The sequence below is a fragment of the Pantherophis guttatus genome, chromosome 2, assembly GCF_059756535.1.
Source record: "Pantherophis guttatus breed Tessera chromosome 2, ASM5975653v1, whole genome shotgun sequence".
Taxonomy (NCBI): domain Eukaryota; kingdom Metazoa; phylum Chordata; class Lepidosauria; order Squamata; family Colubridae; genus Pantherophis; species Pantherophis guttatus.
In genome coordinates, this window is record NC_142064.1 from 132,115,525 (window position 1) to 132,126,260 (window position 10,736).

The window sequence follows — 10,736 nt, forward strand, 5'->3', positions numbered from 1 at the left end:
AAACCGATAGATAGACAGACCTGCCTAGGAAAATTATTCTAATTGCCTTTTAATCTAACATGGGAATGGGAATCCATTAAAAAAAAAAATCCAGTGACTTATATCTAGAGTCTGAGAACAATAGTGCATTATGCTTAATCGGGAGCTTTGTTATTTGTAACGTTTATTTTTTTTCCCCCACAAGGGTACTCAGTTTAATTTTTCACAGTGTAATAAACTATTATCTTAGTTAATCCCAATGGTGAATCCATCAAAACCTTTTAATAAAACGTTTATTAGTTCCTGTGATTCAGGGAAAGCTGTAAACAGTAAGTACAGTGCAGCAAGCGGAACTCAACAGAAAGTTGAACTGATGTGGTGGTGTGGGGGGGGGGAGGTTTTGTTGTTAAATAAATGTAGGAGGGTCTATATTATCTCCCATCTGAGCTTAGCAGTTATAATTCTGCAGGTTTTGTCAATTGCAACTGCCATTAGTCAAGCCTACTGAAGCCAAAGGAGCTGTGATGCTGGACAAGAAACATTTCAGGAATGGTATACAGAAAAGGCTTCTCTGATGCATCAGTTGGAGGCTGAGTTTTAAAAGAGAAAGGAGGGGAGATAGAAAGATGATCCCTTTATTGAGGGATAGAAGGGAAATTTGTCCGGTGGGATCATATCCCCTAAAGATGGAGGTGGAAAACTTTGGGGAAAGAGAGATAATGAACCTATAGAATCGCTCCTCTTTAGAGTCAATAACAGGGAACTGTTAGAGTTAGAGTGAGAAGAAATAGTTATATGGAAAGACTGATGGGTCATCCTCCATGAGATCAATCCTTCTCTCTGTCGCTTTCATCTGTATCCTTCCTTCTGTGGCGTGTGAAATGCAGTATCAGAGATGGGATTATTCAGTCCCAATTTCTCTGATGATATATGTAATTCCACGCATAGCCTCAGATTTCCTCCCTACTCCCAATTTGTCCACAGCAATATCAGGGATTCATTTCAAGGGTCAGCACGTGTCAAAGCCACACCAATGCAACTACAAGGTACTGGGAAAATACATTTCCATCGCTTGACCATGGTAGGTCTTCTCAGGGAGAGGAGGAACCAGCAATACAGCCCCTCGCCCCCCTTTTTTTGCTCCTTTCTAGAACCACCTATTGAGTTTCCTTCTGTCCTATGATTAGAAGCCATCAGAAGTTAAGAGCTCATGCAGTACAAATATGGTCAGTTCCAGAAAGAAATAGAAGAATAACTTGCCTCTGAGAAACTGTGTTGGATGGATGGAGGGAGGGAGAGAGGGAGGGAGGGAGGGAGGGATGGGCAGATGATAGAGGTAGATACGATAGATAGGTAGGTAGGTAGGTAGGCATGCAGGCAGGCAGATAGATAGTTAGATAGATAGATAGCGAGAGAGAGAGAGATGATAGATAGATAGATAGATAGATAGATAGATAGATAGATAGATAGATAGATAGATAGATAGGATAGGATAGGATAGGATAGGATAGGATAGGATAGGATAGGATAGGATAGGATAGGATAGGATAGGATAGGATAGATAGATGTGGAGAGGGAGAGAGAGGAAGAGGGAAGGAAAGAGAGGAGAGAGGGAGAGGGAGAGAGAGAGGAAAATTAGGGTGTGTGTGTATATATATATATATATATATATATATATATATATATATATATATATATATACACACACACACACACACACACACGTGTATACACACACACACACACACACACACGTGTATACACACACACACACACACACACACATAATATATAGATTGTAATTTCAGTTGTTAATAGGTCGGCGTTTACAGGCACCGACGCTCTCTACGCCCAAAGCTGATTTGCTTCCCCGAGTGTGCGCGGGCGTTAGTGTTTCTGACACAAAGGGGCGATTCCTCTCTTGAGGACAGCGATCCGAATGGGATTTCACTGCACGTTTCAAAAGCGTTAGGCTCCAGGAGGAAGGTGGCCTCCGCTTCCGAGGATCCCTCTGCCTTTCGGTTCCTCCCAGCCCTGCAGGAATGCTGGACTTCAAACTCCCGGCAGAGAAACGGGAAGCAGGAGGTGGAGAAAGAGGAGGCCCTGCTGGCCTCGTAAGGCGACCGGAGCCTCCTTGTCAGGCTTGCAAACCACGCTGCCTGTCTTGGAAGGATCCTCGGTCCCGCCCGCAGCCTCTCGGCCGGCCTCATTGCTCCCCAGCGGATCCTTGAAGGATCCCCCTTTTAGGACGGAGCGCCCAGCGCTGATCGGGGCTCCTGAAACGGCGGCAAGCAACCCCTCTCAAACGGGGGTGATGGAGCCCTTTCCTTGGGACCGGCGTCAACTAGCCCCAATCCTCCACGCGGGGTTACTGCTCCCCCACCCACAACACAAGCACACCGGCACACACACACGCAATCGCCTTGAGCCTCCCTCCCAGCTCCGCCATTCCCCCCCCCCTTTTTTTCCCCCTGTGTGTGTGCTTGTTTTATCTTTTCACAGGGACCTCTGAGAAGGAAGCGAAAGCAAAGGGCCGACAGACCGGTGGTATTTACAACCCGAAGTCCGCCAGGCAAACCCCCCCAAGCCGCTTCCTGTGATTAGACAGATCAAACCGGACACCTGCCTGCGTTTACGACACTTCTCCCTCCCTCCCCCCCACTTTTTTTCCCTTCCTTTTCTCCTGACTGTGAGAGGCTCCGTAATAAAAGCCTACAGTAGCCTCCCGTTCGATTCCAAAGGAGCTGAGAGTGGATATATTGTTTTAAGCCACCTGGTGGAGGGGGGGGAGGGGGCAAGGAGGTATGGGGTGGGGGGCACACAATGCTGAAAGAAAGTCTTCTGCCTTAAAAAAAAAGACATTACGGATGATGGTCCTTTCCTGTCCTTTCCTTTCCTTTCCTCTCCTCTCCTGTCTCCTCTCCCCTCTCCCCTCTCTCCTCTTTCCTCTTCTTTCCTTTCTCCTTTCCTTTCTCCTTTCCTTTCCTCTTTCCCCACAGGCATGCTGCTTAACAGACTCCACAAATCTCCCTACAATTGTGCATAAACAGCCATTCATGTTACTGCAACATGTTTATATTATACATTCAAACCAGCTATAATCCTGCCTTGGCCAGAATAGGAACAGGAAGGGAATCAGTGTGGTATGTATGTATGTATTTTCTCCCTTCCTTCCTTCCTTCCTTCCTCCACCACATGCCATTTTCTGGTAAGAAGAAACCTGGACTCTTCCGAACATGGCAGATAGGAACGTGCAGCCTTGTATATTTTGATGCTTGGTAATAATACACAAGTAGATAGAGAGGCAGGAACTAGCACATGGGGTTGTGCAAGGGATTGCAGATATAAAGGGATGGCTAAGCATGACAGACTCTGCAGAAGAAGGGTGTAATGAGCTGGATATTGGGTTGTTAGTTTTTGCCTCCTGAAATTACTCTTTTCCATTTTCTAGGCTTCAAAAAAAATCAGGCCCGGATATTAGATAGGCGTATGGTTGGGTGGACAAATAAGTTTTAAGAGCTTCCCTGTCCGCCTGCCTTCTTTTCTTCCCTTTTTCTAAAATATGACTTTGCTTATTGAATGAGGCTATTGGGTTATGGATTATATTTGCAAAGAAAGGAATTCACACCCTGAAATCGAAGTAACCCAACAATAACAGCCACAGAACACGACATTTGCCACCCTGACAGGGAACGGCTTGAAGCGGGATTTATGGGTATCACTGGCAGGAAAGGCAAAAAATGGCAAGCCCAGCAAATCCCCCCCCCCCCCCACAATCGATAACTGGGAATTCAATTCTTAACCGAATAGAAACGCCATTTGATAGCGGAGCTCTTTCTGGACCAAATTATAAATCAATATAAGCCACAAATCAGTCAATCCCTGACATTGGTATAGAATAGATGCTCTTTTTTTTTTCTTTCTCTCTTTTTAAAATAAGGAGAGGCAAAATATAATATCTTCAACATCTCCTTCCCCTAGTAAATAAACATAACACAGAGAGAGAGAGACAGAGAGAGAGAGAAAGGGAGAGAGATTGAAATATACAAATTTTGAGAAAATCAGAACTGGAGCAAATAAATTCTGTAGGGGGCGGGGTGTCTAACATTTTTACGCCATAAGTTTAATTTTTAAAGCGTGGCAGGAGAGTGGGAGAGGGATACTTACAAACCCTAGCATACCTTTGGAGAAGTCTAAACATTAAAAGGGAGCACAAAAATTATTTCAATGGCTAAAAAATACATTTCCCAAGGAACTAAAGAAGTGGACATGAGGTGGCCTGAGGATTTTTTGGACTCGCTTATTCAGGCCCGATCGGAGATCGAAAATAATCAAACAACTTTGTTCCGCCCAAAATATTTGCACAAGATCTGCTGGCAACAAGAACTAACACCCGATACCCAAAACCCATACAGCATCAGAACCTTGGCTCCCACCTGCTTGTTAAACATGGGCCTATCAGACAACCAGCTGCCCCTGAGAAATAACTTCTCCTTTCTCCCTTCAGGGTCTACAGAATAAAAGTACACTCTCTGTGGCTGTAAGAGAATTTTGCTTCTCTCTCCAAAGGGACACCAACAATTTATTTCCAAGCACCTTCCTTGCTTGGCTAATTTCCTTCTCCCCTTACTTCCTGGCAAAGCACATCAAATAGAGCAGGCTGAAAGGGGCATGCGGCTGACTTTCTGTTTGCTCTTTTCCCTGCTTTTTTTTTTTTTTTTCTTTTCTGCAGAGTATTTCTATTCAATGAGATCACCTTACAGTTTAGCAATGGTGCCGCACAAGCAAATTGCTGCGGGAGGGTGCAGTTCTACAAGTAAGTTTGCAAAATGCCAGCAATCTACCCGACTACTTAAGACATTACAAGGCTGAAGCTAACAGGATACGGGGGCGGGGGGCGGGGTGGGGGTGCTTATAGTAATATAAACAAAAGTTTCGTTTCACATTCCAACTCCCAGATTTCTTCCTTTAAAAAAAAAAAAAACCAAACGACAGAGATATCAGTTGATGCTCATAATAGGCAGACAGATAAATTGATCCCTGACTCATTTTTTTAAAAGAAAGCGTTTAGGGCTTGGCAATAGGGGAAACGGCTATTCTGTCAGCCATGTTTCTCTTTCTATAATGCATGTGATACCAAGGTGAAGGGATTGTTTTAAAAACAGAGATCATTTTTTATGGAGTCCAATCTTTATTCAGATCACTAGAAATAATAATCATCTTAAGGTGAATGAATATTTCCAAATAAAAGCGCAGAAGATTAAGCCTTGTGATCTATTCTCTCTACCTGTGGCAGAAATAATATTTATGGTTCTTTCTTTTTTATATAAAGAGAAAGTTCCCCCAGACGTACCACAATTCCAGCAAAATAACACATTGAGCTAAGTAAGGGATTAATGAAGTCTGGCTGAATTATTAGAGGGAGGGGTGGTATTGAAAGAAAAAGAAGGAGGAGAGGATAAAATGGCAGGCTTCTGACAACTCCACATCTCTTTGTTTGATCTCAATTTCCTTTCCTCTGGTTGGCTTTGACAAACATCCTTGCCTGATTCCCTCCTGATTTCTCTCCTCAAGGATAGAGTATGGAACATGGATCCTGTGATCCTATTCCAGCCAAGCTCCTCATCATCTTGGAATCACTGGAGGCTTTTAAGAAAAGACTAGACTGCTACTTATCAGGCATTGCAGGGTCTCCTGCTTGAGCAGGAAGTTGGACTAGAAGACCTCCAAGGTCCCTATTATTCTGTCATTCAACAAGAGGCACAAATCTTCTGCTTTCCTTTCTATCTTTCAGTCAGTAGAAAGATTAGAAAAGAGAGCCAGTTTTGTCTAGTGGTTAAAGCACCAAGCTACAAACTAGGGCAGTGAATTCTAGTTCTGCCTCAGGCATGAAAGCTGACTGGGTGACTTTGGGCCAATAACTCTCTCAGTCCAACTCACCTCAGAGGGTTGTTGTGAGGAAAATAGGAGGAGGAAGATGTATTACGTTCAGTACATCCAGTGCCTTGAACTATTTATAAAAATAAAGGCGGGATACAACTAGCTAAATAAAGGGGCACCCTCAAGAAAGAAAACAGCATCTAGAAAAGAAAGAGTGGGAGCAGATGACTCAGCACTTCTGGGACTCATAACGCTTTAGAAGAGTGTTTCTCAACTTTGGCAACTTTAAAATATGTGGACTTCAACTCCCAGAATTCTTCATACTAGCATACTGACTGGGGAATTCTGGGAATTGGAGTCCACATGCCTTCAAGTTGCTAAGATTGAGGAATACTGCCTTAGAGGATAAAATATTCGAGGGTGGTGGTTTCCATCCCTTCTTGTCCTCTTTTCTCACTCTGTTTTGGCAAAGACCTGCATGTACTGAAGCAGAAACTGATATGAATTGGAATCCCAAGAGAAAACTTCTGATTATAAATATCAAAGGGAATTATCTACCTGCCTTCCTACTGTCTTTTATATCCTAAACCAGAGTTTGCCAGCACATTCTGGCTTAGGATATGCTTTGGAATGGAATTCCCAAATTCTCAGGAAGACTGGGGAAAATAACACCCTGGATGTCAACAAACCAGAAAATGCCTGCTTTGAATATTGCCTTAATCAAATCCCATCCTTCTGGTCCATCACAGTGTTTCCAGCAAGGATCAGCAGACTGAAAATCAGGGCCCTGCTGAACATCCTCTGGTACTAAAAGGTCTATTGTTATAGGGCTGTAGAGGGACCTGGAGTACAAGTCACATAGGTTCATGCTACAAAAAGTCTAAAAATAAACTTTTGGGAATTTACCAGCCTTACCCAAGAATCAAATGAGAATCCAAACTCGATTGTACCCTCTTTGGTTTCTTGAATTCAGAGTTTCTTCTCAAGGAAGTGCCCCCAGGTGGATGCATTTCCAAAGCCACCAGCAGATAAACAACCTCTGAGTCATGTTAAGTCATAACCATGATTCCTCCTCTTATCTACTCTATCTACTCTTCTACCCATCCCAATCTTTCTATCAAGTGGAAATGGTCCATGCCTTTTGTCTCCTTGACCAGATTATATGCTGCTTTAGAAAAATCCATATTGAGGCTGAGATGACACCCAAGAGTAGGATGATTTTTCCACTGAGATGGATCTTAGTGTTCTGCATCCTAGGGTTATTTTGTATTTAGTTTCAAGAGAAGCAGAAAACAGCTTCACATTCAAGAGAAGAGATCCCAATTATTCAATCCCTCAGAGATTAGTTCAGTTGCCACCTCTTTCAGTGCTCCAGGGCAATGCCAGATCTTCTCTGCTCCAGTGCAAAATAGACAGGAGAAAATAGAAAGGCACTGTGGGCCTTTCACTCCATGTGTTTAAAAGATTGGGTCAGTTCTTTATTGGTTTGTGTTATTTTCAAGGAGTTCCCCTGATACAGATGTTATAATTGTGTACAGACTAAAATATTGATTCTTTTTTTTTTAAAGGAGTCTGTGATTCTGTTGCAAGGGGGAATGTTACTTTATTCAGGCTTGGAAGGCAATGGATAGCTGATGATCTCCCTCCTCTTTGTCTATGGATATTCTCAGTCATCCAGGTCATGGTTGTCCCAAAGGTGCTTTCTCAAAAGATAACTGGGCTTTGTTTTTCCTTGAAGATGTTTCGCTCTTCATTCAAGAGGCTTCTTCAGTTTAGAACTGAAGAAGCCTCTTGAATGAAGAGCGAAACGTCTTCAAGGAAAAACAAAGCCCAGTTATCTTTTGAGAAAGCACCACTAGGACTTCCTCCTCTTTCCTTACCTAAAGTATTAAACTTGCACAGCTCCTCTAGGCAGCTTCCAAAAGGATTGTGGGGAATGTAGCTTATGTTGAGTGACCAATAAGCACAAAGTACTGGAGAGGTACCATCCCAGATTCTTGAAAGAGGGGACTAGCCTGTCTTTCTTTTTCCTCTTTGAAGTTATGGAGGCCCCTTTAAAGTAAATTCAGATTGTGTTCAGAAATCCGGATTAGTTTAGTTGAACTAGTACTGCAATGGTGCTGAAAACAGATCTCTGTAAGTGAGTTTTTTGTGTGCTGGGGCAATGGCTTATAAAATTCTAGTAGTTGCAGCCCTTAATAAACCAAGGGGATGGAAGCCAGTGCCCCCACTATAATCCTGATTGAATGTTGTCTGAATGCAATTGCATGCATTTGGCAACTGAATGCAGTTTGCCAAACATAACTGTTGTGCATGTTTGTTCATATGCATGTCTATAGTGATAAAGATGCAGACACACATAGGATATAAAATGTGGGGGGACGAGATGACGATTATTGTTGCCTTTGTTGTTTTCTTGAGAGACTCTCTCATAATATTTTTCTTTATAGGTGGGTGTTTCTTCCTCTTTTTTTCTTGTGTAGACATTGAATGTCCTCAGTCTTCAACGTTGTCAAAGATATGGTATAATCATAAAACCTTTGGCCACCTTAGAAAATCTTTATGTGCAACCAACTACATATTTGCGTTCTGGTTCCCAGGCTTCTATCCCCAAACAGCTTCTTCAGGGCTGAAACTTAGAGGTCCTAAGGGGGACATTTGTCTCTCTTTGTCTGGCTCTAACCACTGCAACTCAAAGCCAGTAGAAGCAGGAATGCAGTAGAAGTAAACTTTGGGGAGAGCTGTGTGCATGTAAAGAAGGGAGAAAGTCTCCAGGTGGAATTGGGTTGGTGTCAGGGCCAAATCGTTTGTATATGTGTGAGTGCATGTGAGAGAGGGGAGGGAGAGAGAGGAGGAGGAAGATGAGGAGGGGGCTAGGCAGAGAAAGAAGCTGGTGGGGGGGGAGAAGGGGGGAGATGCTGCTGTTACCAGTGCCAGTGCTTCATCTGGAGTATGGCGCCTCTTGAACACATTACTATTAATTTACTATTAGCCCTGACCATAACCTTTTGAATGTAAAGGGTGGCTTTTAAACATTTGGGCAACCCAATCCAATATGTTTTCTCGGAACTCCGTCTTACTAATTTCCACAAGTCTTCATGCTTATTATAGAAGCCTGCTGAAATTTGCAATCTTCTGCTGGAATACAATGAGCCAGAAACCTCTAAAATGGAGGGGGCTTTTCCCATATTCTTTCTAAGAGAATACTTGTAATAGAAGACCTGTGACTAGGTATACCTCAAACTATGTAATGGCATTCAGGTTTAAGAGTACTGCCAATGGCAGGAGGATATTGGAATTAAGCGATGTATGTATTTCTAAGGACAATTACATTAATTTCCCTTTTGTGACTCTTTCCAAGGAAGCTATTTAGACCGGAAGCAAACAGCCAAGCCTGAAAGTGAGGAGCAGAACAGATAAATAATTGTACAGGGCCATTTTTGGTGCCTGGAGATGTATTAGACTACAGACTCCCATTTCTCCAGCGAAAGGGTGATACGTGTCCATGCATCAGTGGAGAACTAGGTAAGGGTAAAATGTCTGGTTAGAAGAACCATCAAGAATGGAAACACGTCTGTCATAGAATCTGGTCCTTTAAGAAAGGACTCTGAGAGGCTTAAGTCAGAAAAGGACAATTTGGCACACCTCTAGAAAACAGGATCTAGTCCCTTAAAGCTCCATGTCCTAATCTTCATGTAACAGATCTAAATGTTCTTCTGAGCACAAGCTTCTGCCTCAGCCTGTTGGAAACCTATTTAAGTGTCATTTGATTTTTATATTGTCCTATGGCAAGAGAGAGTCATGAGGAAGGAGATAATATCCACCAGGGACTGTTCCCCTCCATCAGAGACACAACAGCAGCTTGTGTTGTTTTCACACAAAAGTAGAAAAAGAGGATGGGGGAAGAGGAATAATATCCTTTGTTGATTAACTCCCATATGCTCGTGTGTGTAGAAGAGCTGTTGACTATTGGAGGGCTTGTGGGAAGGCAACGGAGGAGGAGTGGGAGGTGATGACTTTTAATATTTTCCACTGCAGACTATTGTGAGCACCCCATCCCCTACAGAGAGTGGGAAGCAATTTGGTTCTCTCCTTTTTTTGGCAAGCTCCAATCAGAGTTATTCACTTCTCTTCGTGGTAAGATAGCACTTTTCAAATATCTCATAGATGCCCTATTTTGCAACCCATTGTCTCAACTTTCACTGGGCAATTTGCTCTTCGGAAATAGAGGATACCTTCTGCACTACTGTTGAGATAGCTGTTTCCATTCATTGACACTCAGCCAATGCAATGTATGAAAAAAACACAAAACAAAATTGTAAAGCACTGGATGTAGGCCTTCCATCACGCATGGCCTTTTAAAATGCTAATCCTGTGCTAGCTAACTGGGTAGGGCTTAGGAAAGAAGGCTTTTGGTTGAGAAGGCCCTATGCTACTTTCTTTTCTGCATTTTCAACACAGATATAAGAAAAACAAGGTGAGATCAACATGAGCCCATTGTCATTTAATTTCCAACTAAGATGATAGGACTCCCTGGATCTACTCCTATTCTCTTTGTCTAGTTTAGGTGAATTATCCAACTTGTCATCCCAACAACTGTTAAGACCTGTATAGGTATAGGGCTCATACGCAACCATTATATGTATAGACGCTTTTCTCCCTCGACTTGAATTGCTAAATTTAGGGGAAATTCTGGGAAAGGCACTGATCCATAATAGGAGGAGGAGGATTGGGACAGCATGGAGGGAAATCCTAAAGAGAGAAGAAAGGTGCTGTCTTAAAATTTACCTAGGAGCAAATTAGGCCTTTCTAGAGTTGCCCTGAACCTTGATTTATGACAAGCTTCCTAGGTAACTTGGATTAGTGCATAAGATAAT

The 10,736-nt window shown here is 42.8% G+C and overlaps 2 protein-coding genes across 6 annotated transcripts in view; both read right to left on the reverse strand.

Moving 5' to 3' along the window:
• Positions 1-10,736, reverse strand: part of LOC132711019 (homeobox protein Hox-D3-like) — a 170,958-nt gene that overhangs the window by 133,559 nt on the left and 26,663 nt on the right. The gene's annotated exons all lie outside the window — the stretch shown is intronic.
• Positions 1-10,736, reverse strand: part of HOXC5 (homeobox C5) — a 73,508-nt gene that overhangs the window by 55,274 nt on the left and 7,498 nt on the right. The gene's annotated exons all lie outside the window — the stretch shown is intronic.